The sequence below is a fragment of the Apium graveolens genome, chromosome 2 (genome assembly GCF_009905375.1).
Source record: "Apium graveolens cultivar Ventura chromosome 2, ASM990537v1, whole genome shotgun sequence".
In the NCBI taxonomy this organism is placed as follows: domain Eukaryota; kingdom Viridiplantae; phylum Streptophyta; class Magnoliopsida; order Apiales; family Apiaceae; genus Apium; species Apium graveolens.
In genome coordinates this window covers 100,129,662-100,144,710 of record NC_133648.1, presented here as the reverse complement: position 1 = coordinate 100,144,710, position 15,049 = coordinate 100,129,662, and positions in this window count along the sequence as shown.

Sequence of the window (15,049 nt, the reverse complement as noted above, 5' to 3'; positions counted from 1 at the left end):
CTTAAGGCTTCCTAGCTACTCACACCACTTCAAGGAAGGTATATCATCTCCAAACCCTAGCTTTACTTTGTATATTAGGATGATTTTGGTTGTTATGGTATTAGAGTAGCTTAATGATGGTTGGTTTAGAGTTGGGTTGGAATGGTGGAGATTGGAGTGTTGAAATCTTATGATTTGGTTAAAGAATGTAGTATAGTTTAAATTCAAGTTTAAGAATAAGTATAAATTGTTAATGTTGAGTGTTGGGGCTGTTATGATGTAGTTTGGATGGATTTTTGATTGGGTTGTGAATTGGGGTTGAATTGTGGTTGTTTTGAATTGGTTTAAATTTGGGAAATCGCGTAAACATAGCCGTCGTAATGTCCGATTTACTTTAGACTGCTTTTGTTCATAACATTAGGACCCGAGAACCCCCTGCTAGATTTTTACCATTGCCATGTTTAGATAGTTCATGTTACGAGCTTCGTTTTGGTATGTAGTTCGTTCGATTCCGATGTACGGTTTAGGAGAAACGACCGTTTTAAGTAACGGCGTTTCGCGAACGAAACTTTTCCCCTCGCCTTACTTTGAAACATAGGTTAAAGACCAAAAATGGTTAATTAGTGTATGAATCAATTATGTTAAGTGTGTTAGGCAGTTGGTAAGACACTCGCGAAGGAATCGCTTTAAAACTCGTAATGGGTAATTTATTAAAAATGGTGGAGCCGAGGGTACTCGAGTGACTTAAGAGAATCAGTAAGCGCAAAACGAGCGTTAGAGTCTAAGTTGGTTAAAGTATAGATTTACAAGTGACTTTGGTTTAATTCCAACTTACTTGTTGTTTATAGGTTACCAGACTCGTCCCGAGCCATTGTAACCCCCAGTCGCTCAGGCAAGTTTTCTATCGGTTATACTGTTGTTGTGATGTATACATTTGTACATGCATTATCTTGTGATAGATGCATAATGGTTATTTAGCAAATTCTTGCGATATATTGTAGCATGTGATATGGTATATATGCATGCCTGTTTCATATTCTTGAAATATATATCTGTTGGTTCAGTTGATAATACATATGCTAGAGAATAGCGGTAATTTGCATATACCCTTAGTATAGGGACCCAAAGGTGAAAACATTTTCTAAAATCGGGAGTCGAGGATCCCGAGTAGATTTTATAAATATATATATATTTATATATATATGGTTATAGTTTTCAAAACTATTAATCGAATAAGGTTTATTCGATAACTTTATTTTATTTAATGAATATTATTTCGAATATTCATTCGAGGGCTTATGACTCAGCTTATTTTATTTATTGCATATTATTTGAATATTCATTTAAGGATCTATGACTCCGATTATTTGCTGAGATATATTCTTTATTTTATTAAAGAATAAGGTGTCGATAATCAAACTTATTTTTGATTATTCAAATAAAGATAGTACTTTCGTATAAGTATATCTTTGGTTATTTAATATTCATTTCAAGTATAAGTTTTAAAACTTCTACTTCTACTTCCATTCCTTAGGAGTTCAGTGTTCGGTTGACAAGTAAATCTGACAGGTTCTCCTCTACATGTAGAAAATAGTGGGGTTATACTACTATGACTGATCATCGTAAGTGGTCTTCCTGGCGCGGCAAACTCCCGTAATGAGTTCATCATCCAATTGGATATTTCTGCAACACTACCCAGAGCACTTCGATAGAAAGGCTACGATTGGGCGATTGTTGAGTGTTGGCAGGGTCGAGTTTTCAAAATGATGTTTGCATCAAATGAAGTATCTCGTAACTTCATTTTATTTTGATGATATTGTAAAGATTGATTCTATACAAGTTTTGTCTTGTAGCTTAATCTATGGGATGGACTAATTATAACTTGAACGGTGGTAGTTCAAGTAGTATTCAGAAAAGATATAAGTATATTGGAGTATCTTGTAACTTCATCTTTTAAACTTATATCTAGTAAATGATTATCTTATGCATGACAAAGATTTTCAGAAAAACGTTGAGACAAGGTTAGATATATGAGATCACCTTGCAACGATATTTTTATACAGTTATAAACTGGAACTCTGTGTATATTATGCATGGAAGAGGACTTCCAAGATTTTGAAAAGTATATATACATATATACTGAATATTTTGCGACTTCATCGCATTAAGATATCAAACTTGGTTCATTTCTTTTGACCAAGACTTTCATGAGTACTATGAGAAGGCTCATATATTGTTAATCATTATACATATTATTTTGGTGGGCTTGTTGCTCACCCTTGCTTTCTTCTTTCATCACACAACATCAGATAGATAAGATGAACAGGACCAAGCTCCCAATTCGCAAGCGGATAAGAAACGTTCCGCAGCTTTCTGGAAGCGTTGAGGCCGCTGTAGCTGAGGTAGAAATTACCAATAGGCTAAGTTTTCAACTAATGATGTACCAGACTTATGTATATTATAAATTATAATAATGGCAAAGAATAAGTAAATGTATTCAGAAACCCTTTTGAGGTATAATGACTTATAATTGTGGAATAACATGACTTATGTTATTTTTGGTATTCATCTCTGTGACTATAACTTGTGGTGTGTGTGTGTATATTGTGGGGTCACAGTACAGAGTAGTTGATTGGTTATTAAGATTGGGTGTTATCAAGGGAAATGGAACTCGTGACAACCCGGATCCCCGACCCCGAATTTGGGGGTGTTACACTCGTGTAAATTACAACCACGATTAAACCACGTGGAAACCAAAACAAAAATTAACCACGATTAAACCACGTGGGATCCAAACACATAATTAAAATATACATGGCCATAATAGTGGATTAACAACCTGCATCAAAACCAATACAAGCAAAACACTATATACACGCATATATAATTACGACATGGACATTATATCATAAAACATAGAACCCATTACCAGGCTCTTGATACCAATTGTTGGGAACCACGGACTTAGGGTGTTACTACGTTTTATGATAAAGATTACGAAAAGAGGATTACCTTGTTAATGGTTGATTCCACGCTCTTCTATTGTATTCCCAAATTCCCTTGAGCGAAGTGTGGCCTCCGTATTCTCAAGTTATCCTCTCTTCTTGCTCCTTGGGGGATACAATATGTTTTCACACTATTGCCAAGCAAGAAGAGAATAAGAATATATATAGGCTACAATAGGGACCATGGATAATTAGGTTGGGCCTTCTAATTACATCTTGAGCCTAGCCCAATGTAATTAAATATTAATTAAATCCACTAAAGAATTAATATTTACACTACCTTTCCTAATACCGTAATTTAATTAATTCGGTTCCAATATTATTTGCTTATTAAATTCCCCATGTTTAAAATATCATATGTCCATTAATTAAATAAATTACTGATAATTTATTTAATTAATATCTTTTATCCTTGATCATCCACTCAACCTTTATTTAATTTTGCCAGAATAAATTCCACTGGCAGGGTTTCACATAATTAAATCTTTTTGAGCTTTCAAGGGGACATCATTAACCCGAATATTATCAGGACATGGATTCCTTTAATAAATAATATCCACCATGTATATAATTCCATCACCCAAAATATAATGATATAATTCAAAAGAATTATTTCATATATAAATCAAAGCATGTAAATAATATACACGTATCAATTACTATTTCCGGATTAAGAACCTAAGCATTAATAATAAAATAGAATCTTAGTTCTCCTTCTTAATCAGTATTAAGGGAACAATTCTAAATTTAATCTTGTTCAATATACACAAAGTATACTAGCATTATTTATTAGTCAATATAAACTAATCTAAATAATACTACAGCCATACCAGTGGATTGTCCAACACCACCTGTGCTGTGAACCTTATTATATTATATAACCTTATTTAACAATCTAATATTCTATATCCCATTTGATACTAGATTGTTCACAATATATAATATTAGACAACATTTAAACATTCAAATGATTCTCAAATAAACTGGCCAGAAATAAATGTACATACTTCAAATAAATATTTTCAGTATACACTAATAGATGACTCCGAAACTGAAGTATTAGAATTTATGGTTGATGCATCCTCAATATTTGTGTCAAAAGGATCAATTCGAATAAGCTCTTCTTGTGTCATATGATGCGAACTAGCGGGAATAGAGAAAAACGGAATATGCTCCAAAAAGTAAACATGCCGAGAAACATACAATTTTCCACTGACCGGGTCAAAACAACGATATCCTTTCTGGGTAACACCATAGCCCAAAAATACACATAAAGCAGATTTAGCAGACAATTTACTACACTCAACCTGGGGTTTAAGAACAAAGCAGGTACAACCAAAGACACGCAAGGAAGCATAATCAGGCACTTCATCATATAATTTCTCAAAAGGTGACAAACCAGAATTTTGAGCAGTTGGAATTTGGTTAATCACATAAACAGCAGTAAGAAGTGCTTCACCCCAAAATACACTTGGAACATCAACCGACAACAAAAATGAGCGAGTTGTTTCAATAAGATGACGATGTTTTCTTTTAGCAACACCGTTCTGTTGAGGAGTATCAGTAACGTATAGTCCCATCAGAAGAAAGCAAGTGACAAAAAGCATTAGAGTTGTATTCACCTCCCAAATCATAACGAAAACATTTAATGATAGCTTTATGTTGAGTTTTTGTATGAGCTCTAAAATCTTTATAAATATCCAAAAAATCATATCTACGCTTCATAAAATAAATCCACGTATAACCAATGAAATCATCAATAAACGAAACATAATATCTAGATCCTCCTTTTGTGGGCATAGGAGCAGGTCCCCACACATCAGAATGCACAATATCAAACAGAGCAAGAGAATACGTAACACTCTTATGAAAAGGAAAAGCAGCGAATATCGCTAATTTACAACCGCTACAGTCAGAAATATCATGAGCTTTTAGTTGTCCCAAGGCTCCAGTTGAAACTAAAAATTATAAAAGAGATTGAGAAACATGACCTAAACGAGCATGCCATATGAAGAAGTCAGAAGACAAATCACTCAAACGAAAGGATGATAAATCAACACTAGGAGTTCCCACAGCAAATACATTGAGTTCATCCAAAACATAAAGTCCTCCCTGCTTACGACCTTTCCCAATTACTTTTTGAGATCTCGAATCCATAACACAACAAGTAGTAGAAGAAAAAGAAACCAAGTAACCAGATTTACTTAATTGACTAACCGAAATAAGATTTAATTTGAGATCCGGAATATAATACACATCAAAGAGAGATACCGTTGGGGTAACTACAGATCCAACACCTCGTAACGACATAGGAGTTCCATCAGCAGTCATGATGGATAAAGATGAATCACCAGAAATGAAACGAAAGACGACCAATGAGGACCAATGGACAAACTTGAAGTACCAGTTGACAAAAGAGTTGTTGATGATGAGACATACATGTCGAGATATTGCTGAAACTAAATTCAAACTGTATCCAAATTCAATCAAGAAACCAAAACCGAAATCAAATCCAAACTTAAATAACCAATTCACCAAATTTAAACTGTATCCAAATTCAATCAAGAAACCAAACCCGAAATCAAATCCAAACTCAAATAACCAATTCCAATCTGAAAGTAGATCGAAACCAATTTCAATTCCGATAGCAAATCCTAAACTAATATCAAATCTCAAGCAGATAAATCAATTAATACAATTGTAACATTCCAATAATCGAGTACTACAAAATCCAATCAATCAAATAACCCAAATTACAAGATCAACAACAATGAAAAGAATGAATTAAAAGTAAACAGTAATCTCTTGTAACCATCGAAAAATCGATTTCTGGAGCTCCACCGTTCAAAATTTAGATACCGATGCAAAGAAGACGTGGTTAAAATTTCAGGATGATCCAACGGTTGAAACTCCAGATATCGTAAAAACAAGTTGGCTGATCTGTGGAGAAAATTTTCTGCGAATTTTCAAGAAACTTTTGTTGTTGTAACGTAACTCTATCTATTAAATAATTCAACTAAACTTCCACGATCACTCGAAACCAAACTCTTGATACCATGTTAACTTTAGAGATATAATACGAACGTAAAACATTATTACAATCAACACAGAATTTATAATATATGTCCGAACTTATATAGAAAAACAATATAAGCTAAAACCCAAAATACCCTAATATATATAATATAATAAATATATATATATATGATAACTCCGGTGAGCGGGCGGCTCCGTCCGACGGCGTTCCTGGACCTTCTGTGCGCGGATGAGGTGTAGCTGCTGGTTGGGCGCCTGCAAAACAACACCGGAAGGGGGGTTTGGCTCCCACGACACCTCCGGTGTGAGAATAAGAACAGGCCTTTGGAGAGGATGAAGATATATATATTTATGTAATTTTGAGGCTGCTGTGTGTTTGTGTGTGGATGTGTATATGTGATGGCTGCTGTGTGTTTCTGAATGTATGAGAGTGTGTGAGTGTGCAAGAGTGAATAATTTCCCACCCCTAAACCCTTCAGTCTTGGGGGTATATATAGCCCCAAGGTAGGGTTTAGGGGTAGTTACCTCTAAATCTGGGCCGTTGGATCTTGGGAGCGGAGGACGCCTGGCTTGGGCGGATTGCTTACACGTGTCCAGGGGAGGACCACCTCCAGAGTGTCCTAACGGACTCTGACACGCGCCGTGCTTGTCTGGCGTGTTGGTTGTTGATAGTTGTCATAGTCATGTGCCCACGTACCCTTCCTTGGCGGGTTGTGGGATGTGCATCTGTTCGCTGGGACCCCCCTCATGGTGGTTTGAGTCCAGATTCAGATCCGGGTAGGCATTAGGTCCGGGCTCCGGGCTGGATCTGGATCCAGGTCATTGGATGGGCCCGGGCCTGGTCTCTCCATTTGATTGTTTTGGGAGAGGGGGGTCTCGGTCCATCGATCGAGCCTGGAATCCTTTAGATCCAAGTTGAATCCTAGCCGGGTCTCTTACGCCCTATCATTTGCCCCCCACTCCCTTATGCAGATTTTTTGGATGAGGGAGTAGATTAGAATTATGTACTTGCCTTGGAGAAAAATTTATGCTCCTGGTTGCCCTCCAATCCGGATCTGGTATAATGGATACCAATCCGGATTAAGGTTGAATAGTTTCAGAAAAATTTCTGGTCCTGATTGCCCCCCAATCCGGATTTGGTGTAATGGATACCAATCCAGATTAAGGTAGAATAGTTGCTACAGAAAAATTTCTGCTCCTGGTTGCCCCCTAATCCGGACCTGGTATAATGGATACCAATTCGGGTTAAGGTTGAATAGATTTAGAAAAATTTCTGCTCCTGGTTGCCCCCCAATCCGGGTTAATGTTGATGGTTGCTTTAAAAAATGTATCTGGCTGACAAGGATCCGGAGCAGGGCTAATAATCCGGGTCTTGGGCTGTGGAATTCGAAAGGTTTGGGAATTCAAACGGTTTTGCTCTTTTTCGCCCCTTCGCATTTGAATTTTGGGCAGTTACTTCCTAGAAAACCGCCCCGTAATGATTATGGGGTTTAAATGTGTCATTATTTGTATTTGTGTAAATACACAAATATTTATATATGTTTTTTTTGTAACTGCTGCTATGCCCAGTAAGACCCTGCCACGTGGCAGGGGTGGTTCATCTCCCTATCCTCTATAAAAGCCGGTTTACTCCCCCTTCTTTTTTTCTTTATTCTTCTCTCAAACTAAAAGTCATTTGTTTTTCTCTTTTCTTCTCAAGGTTTTTTTGTGGTGCCGCCTTTTCCATTGGGTTTCTCCGCTGTTGTGACGCCGTGCTCTGCCGCTCATTCACAATTTCTGAGTTCTCTTTTTCCCTTCTTTAGTTTCCTTTCTCTATCCCTCTCGCTTTTTCTTTAAACTGATGCATGCTTCGAGTTTAATTCTCCATCCGCGAATTAACTTTTCAAATCGGCCTTTGTGGTTTTATTTTATGGTTTGTTGCTTTGCTTCGTGGTTTATCTTGCTTGGAACTGTAGCTTTTGGGGTTTTTTGCCATGTTTTTGTGTTCGATTTTTCTGGGTTTTTTGATGGTGTTCTTCGTGTTCTTAAAGGAAATGTTTGTATGTATCTATAAAACTCAAAGATTCGGGTCCATGGTTGTTTTTCTATTCATTTGTGGTTAACATGATCCGGATCGTTGATGTTTTTCCGGGTTGGACTTGCATTGGTGGTCCGGATCATTAGGTTGTGGTAAAACTAACATAACATACCTGATCCAGACCGCTTAGTAAGAAAAATAAAATCTGTAGGGCCCAGGCTAACTGACCTTCATTTTAATAGGTATATGGTCCAGACCAAGAAGCGAGCTAGAAAAGTCTATAACTGCTATCCCAACTTTTCTGACGAGGAGAGTGATCCGGATTCGTCTAGTAGAGAACAGATTCGGGGCGAGATGGTAAGAAAGAGGTCCGGGTCTGTGGGAACGATTACGAGCTTTCGGTTCAAGAGGCTTCCGGAGAACTCGGTTATCTTCACTCCGGACGGCCGTGGGTCCGATATTAAGTATCACTTCGTTAGGAAGCCACCCGGGTTTGAAGATAGCATTTACTATACCCGGGTCAGATATGAGAGGCACGAGGATGGCCACCCGGGCGTTTATGTTCAGGGCGCCCTGGAGGCAGCTTTTGCTTCGTTTGGGATCAGCCGGGATCATTACTAGCTGAAGGATTTTTATACTGAAGCTGACCCGGGTGATATGGACAAGGCAATCTGGGCTGCTTTTCAATTGACTCCTGATATCGCTTGGAGGTGGCCCGAGCCGCATGAGAGGATTTTCCATCATCCCGCGGATGGTTTTGTTCCGGTCTGGCTGAAGCATCTAAGGTCCGGGTGGAGCCCCCGCTGCCATATTTTTCTTAAGCACCTGTGCAAGTATGTCTACAGGATATCCCCCATGCAGATAACTCCGAACGAAATCAAGTCTATGACCTGGTTCATAGCTTGCTGTAACAAGGCCGGGCTCATGCCTACCTTCAAGTTGTTCCACCAAATTTTTTATCTTTCTAGGTCAAGCCAGAAGCCTTTTTATGAGCTGAGGTTCCGGGAAGCAGAGTGTGGATTTGGTCCGGGTAGGTCCAAACCGGTTATGCACCAGACCTCTTTGAAACATTGGAATGGGGAGATATTGATGTTGAAGGGGTACGATCTGGAGTATATCCCTTACTTCACAGCTGGGGAAGTTAAGACGAAGTTCAACCCGGAGATCTTAGAGGGGGAGGCTGTAGACCAAATTAGGAAATTCTGCGGTAGTCTCGGGTTCCAGCCGACCCGGGATACCTTTATGAACCATAAACTCCTGTTCCAACTTGGCTGTAAGTTCTTCTTTAACCTGTTTTGTTGGTGATCCGGGTCCCCATCCCCGCTTGGAGATCCGGATTATGTCCCTTTTCCTTTTAACTTGTAATTTTTGGGAAACTCTATTTGGTCTTTGATCCGGGTCTCTCTGCTTTTCCTGATGATCCGGATTAAACTCTATTTTTCTTTTTTACTTGTAGCTAATTTGCATAAAACGTCTTCCCATGATCTGTGGATTTGGTAGTCTTTGCATTTGTATCAATCCTGTTCTGATAATTTTCTTTTCCAATTTTTCAGATTTGCCGCATTACAACCCTGCATCCCGAGCCATAATGTCTTCTTCAGCTTATGCAGCAGCTTTTAACTCCCTTGGGTTGGCCTACAAGACAATAAAAGGGGCTCCTGGGACTGGATCCGGGTCTGCTGACACAGAGGGTGAAGCCGAGTCTTCAGCCCCCCGGAATGTTGCTGATCCTGTCAATGCTCCTCTGGCCGAGGATCCTGACATCCAGGAAATCTCAGAGGATGATCCCCCTTCAAAAAAGAGGAAGTCTGCCCCGGGAAAGCCTCCCCGTGGGAAAGCTCTTGTTGCAGACCGGGTCGTATGCGATTCGGAAGGGAAGGGCCCGGATGGGGGTCTTATCAGGATAGGGACAAAGAGCCTTGTTGACCTTGCCGGGTTCATGTCCAGTATCCCCTCCGAAGATGTCTGGGAGGAGGTTGAGGGATATAACATGGCCGCTGCCTTGAAAAGAGTCACAGGTCGATGGGGGCAGGTGATTTCTGAAACTTCATGCTCTTAGTTCCGGATTATGCCCCCTATTAATTTTGTGTTTGGCTAATATGTGTATTTTTTTTATTTTATTTTTGTTTCTCAGCTTGGGAGTGCAATATCCATCTGTTCTGATGTGGCTTTCATTGAGGTCCGGGAGGCCAACAACTGGACTAACGCCGAGAAGAGACGTTCTGATGCCTTGAAGGGAGAGTTGGAGGAGGCCGGGGAGGGATTCTGTGTGGTGGAGTCCGGGTTGAATGAGAAGCTTAAGGATTCTGAGGACCGGGCTGAGGGGCTGGCCAAAGAAGTTGAGAAACTCAAAGCTTAACTTGCTGCCAAGGAAAACTTGAACAAGGAGGCTATTATTGCTGAATTCAAGGCTAGCGATGTTTATGACTTCGAGGTTGCTCAGGCCGGGGTTCCCGAGGTTCGTAGGTCCTGGGTCGTTGCTGAGCGCCACATCAAGACCGACCCCTTGGCGTCCTGGGAGAGCTTCATCCAGGAGTTCCTTGCTACAAAGGCTGCAGTTGAGCAGGGTCAAGGGGAACCGGAACCCTATGATGGTCCGAGCCCCAGCTTCCTCTAGATCCGGACCAGCTTTGCAAAGCTTCTCGGGCCCAGCCCATGTAATTTCATTTTCTAGGATTTCCCATTATCGTACTTTGATTTGAACTATATGTAATATTTGGATTTGTTCTGGGTTGATGGCAATCCGGATTCTGCTTTAAACTTTTCTTCCGTTGTAGAAAATATTTGCTTTTCTTCCATCTGTTTTTTTTCTTTTTTTTGAGCAATCCGCATCCTGGCTCTATTGCGCGAATGATCCTGATCCGGGCTGTGGCTACTGCCCCTAACCCGGATTGGGTTTATATCAGGGTTGGTCCGGGTATGGAACCGTATCCGGGTTGATGTAAGCATATAATGGTTGCTTGCAATCCGGATCTGACGGCTTATCCAGGTTAATTTTATGCTTAATGTACTTAGAAAATGTAAGTGACTGATTGTTGTTTCTAATTTGCTTCAATCCGGGTATAAGACCCACCCGGGTTGATGTTTGTTTTTTTGTTTTTTTTGCTGTATGTACTTGGAAAATTAAGTACATAATGGTTGCTTGCAACCCGGATGTGAATGCTTATCCGGGTTGGTGTTTGCTTTTTTGATTTATGTACTTGGAGGGTTACCTAAGTACATAATAGTTGTTTGTAACTCGGATTTGAATGCTTATCCGGGTTGATTTTTGCTTTTAAATTTGTTTCAATCCGGGTATGTCTAATCCGGATTGGTGATTGCTCCATTTACTTAGAAATGTTCTAAGCAAATAATGGTTGCTTCTATAACTGGTAATTTAAAAGTAATAACTTTCTAAGAAAGGAAAATTCTTTTCATTGATTTGCAAATTTTTTCATACAAAATATAGGATCATAGATTGGTTGCTTGCCATAGGCTACAAGTTCTGGTTGCTTTTGGTTGCTTTTTCTACTGGTAAAACTTTCTGAGCCAGAGTCCATGCCATGTATTTGGTATCTCAGACTCATCCATGTTCATTAGCTTGTATGTTCCTGGCCTTAGAACTTCAATGACTTTGTATGGGCCTTCGCACTTTGGCATTAGCTTCCCAGTGTTGGTGGGGTCTGAAGCTTCCGTGTCTCGAAGGACCAAGTCTCCAACTTGAAAGTTTTTGACCTGGGACTTCTTGCTGAAGTGTTCTCTTGTTTTCTGCTTATACTTTTCCATTCTTGCCACTGCCTGGTCTCAGACTTCGTCAATTAGCTCAATATTCGTTCTGAGCCCCTCCTCATTTGCTATCTCATCAAAGTTGATTGCTCGATGGGAGGGGGATCCTACTTCAATTGGTAGCATGGCTTCAGTTCCATAGGCCATCTTGAAGGGGGTTTCTCCTGTGTTTGTTCTTGGGCTTGTTCTGTATGCCCAGAGTACATTATGCAATTCTTCTGGCCATTTGGTTTTACTTTCCCTGAGTCTCTTCTCTATCCCTTGAGAAGTATTCCATTTGTTACTTCCACTTGGCCGTTTCCTTGAGGGTAGGCTACAGATGACTTCTTGTGCCTGATGCCCCTTTCTTGAAGGTAGGATTCGAATTCTGAATCAACGAACTGCGGACCATTATCTGAGACCAGTACTCTCGGGATCTCAAACCTCATCAATATGTTGTCCATGAACTTGATGCAGTCTTGTTGGTTTATTGTTCTCATTGCCTTTGCCTCTACCCATTTTGTCATATAATCAATTGAGACTAGTAAGTACCTGATGTCTCCTCTGGCCCTGGGAAAGGGTCCCATGATATCAATGCCCCATACAGAAAATGGGATTGGTGACAAGACTGAAGAAGGTAGGACTGGGCTCATCCGTGTCACATTGCTGAAGAGTTGGCATTCCTTGCATTTTTTCACAAAGTCTATTGAATCCTGGTGAATAGTAGGCCAGTAGTACCCCTGCCTTATGATTTTGTGAGCTAGTGCTTTTGCGGACATATGGTCCCCGCAGATTCCTTCGTGAACTTCCATGAGGCAGTACTGTGCCTCTCCCGGGCCTATGCACTTGAGGATCGGGGAGGAGAAGGTCCTGCGATAGAGTATACCTTCTTCGATGAAGAATTTTGAAGTTTTGGCCTTTAACCTTTGAGCCTTCCCTTTATCCTCCGGGAGCTCTCCCTTCTCCAAGTAGTTAATGAATGGAGTCATCCAATTCGGACTGTTGTCTATTTCCATGACTTCTTCAGACTCTGTGCTCGGTTTCTGTAATTCTTCGTAGTAGATGGAGCAATCCAAGTCTGATGAATTTTGAACAAGTTTAGATAGTGCATCAGCTTCTGAATTCTCCTCTCTGCATATTTGGATGACTTGGATTTTTGGTATGGAGGCGAGGTAGCTTTGGACCAGAGCCTGGTACTTGGCTAAAACTGGATCCTTAGCTATGTACTCGCCATTTGTTTGCTTTACCACGATCTGGGAGTCGCTGTAGATTTTAAGATCTTGGATCCTGAGTGTTCTTGCTAGCTTCAATCCTGCGATCAAGGCCTCGTATTCTGCCTGGTTGTTTGTCGCTGAAAAGCCAAAGGAGATTGCTGTTTGGATTGTGAATCCTTCTGGGCTCTTTAGGATGAGCCCGGCTCCTGATCTTTCATTTGTTGAAGAACCATCAACTTTGAGTGCCCAAGATTCTGTTTCTTGATCTGTGTTTCTCTCAGGGTCAATGCTCATGGGCACGGGCTCTTCATCTGGGAAATTGGATTCTATGATGAAATCGGCTAGAGCCTGGGCTTTGATTGCTGTTCTAGGGATGAAACTCAAATTGAATTGACTTAGCTCAACTGCCCAATTTACCAATCTCCCTGAGACATCTGGCTTGTGTATTATCTTCCTTAAGGGTTGGTTAGTTACAACCCGTATCTCCCTTCTCTGGAAGTAGTGTCTGAGCTTTCTAGATGCTGTGATCAAGGCAAAAGCAAACTTTTCTAGCCTCGGGTATCGGGTCTCCGCATCTTTTAGCACTTGGCTCACATAATAAACTGGTTGTTGTTTGCCCTTCTCTTCCCTGATCAAGGCTGCTCCAACTGCCAGGGCCCATGCTGATAGGTAAAGGTATAGGGGCTCCCCGGGTTGAGCTTTGGTTAACACAGGGGGTTGGGAAAGGTACCTTTTGATTTCTTCAAATGCGCTTTGGCATTCTGGAATCCAATTAACTTCTCTCTTATTGGTTGCTCCTTTTAACATATCGAAGAAGGGTAGGCATCTTTCGGCTAGCTTGGAGATGAATCTTCTTTGTGCAGCCAGTGACCCTGCTAGCTTCTGCACATCTTTTTGTGTTCTGGGGGCCTTCATCTCTTGGATTGCTTTTATCTTTTCTGGGTTGGCCTCAATCCCTCGGTTGCTTATCATGAATCCAAGGAATTTTCCTGCCCCTACTCCGAATGTACATTTTTCTGGATTGAGCCTGAGTGAGTATTTTCTCAAGTTGTCGAAGTATTCTCTCAGGTCTCCTATATGCTCGGGGATGCTTGTGGACTTTGCAATCATGTCGTCCACATAGGATTCCAGGTTCCTTCCAATCTGGTCCTTGAAGATTTTATTCATTGCCCTTTGATATGTTGTTCCCGCATTAGTCAATCCGAATGGCAGCATTACATAGGCATAGACCGCCCTGTGCATGATGAAGGCTGTCTTTAGAATGTCTCTGGGATTCATCTTGATCTGGTTGTACCCCGAGTAGGCGTCCATGAAACTTAGCATCACGTGCCCAGAAGTTGCATCGATCAATTAATCAATGTTTGGCAAGGGGTAGGGGTCTTTGGGGCATGCACTGTTCAGGTCTGTGTAGTCGATACACATTCTCCACTTTTCATTTGCGTTTTTCACTATTACTACATTTGCCAGCCATTCCGGGTACTTGACTTCGCATATTATTCCGCCTTTGAGTAGTTTCTCGATTTCTTCATCGATTGCTTTCTGCCTCTCTGGGGCAAAATTTCTTCTCTTTTGCTTGACTGGCTTCCTCTCGGGGTTGACGTCCAAGCTATGCATCGCTATGGATTCATCCAACCCGGGCATGTCTCTTGGTGTCCACGCAAATATGTCAAAGTACCCTTGGATTAGTGATACCAGGTCATTTCTGAAATTAGCCTCGAGCCCGGATCCTATCTTTATCTTTTTGGAAGGATCACTTTTATTGATCAGAATTATTTCCGTTTCAACGACTGCCTCTATCTTTGATTCATCCATGTTTGATACCATCTGCTGTATCCGAGCCTCTGTATTCTTCTTAATATAAATCTGAGCCTGGGCTGTCATCTCTTTATTGTTTCTTTCTTCAATCATTTCTGGGTTGGTTGCTTGCACAGTAGGGTTGGTTTGGCCAAGGCCTAGGCCCAATTCAATCCCTTCTATGACTTGGTTGCTTTTTTGCTCTTCTGAGCTTTGCTTGGTTGTTTTGGGTCTGAGAGGGACTCTATGATCTGAACTTC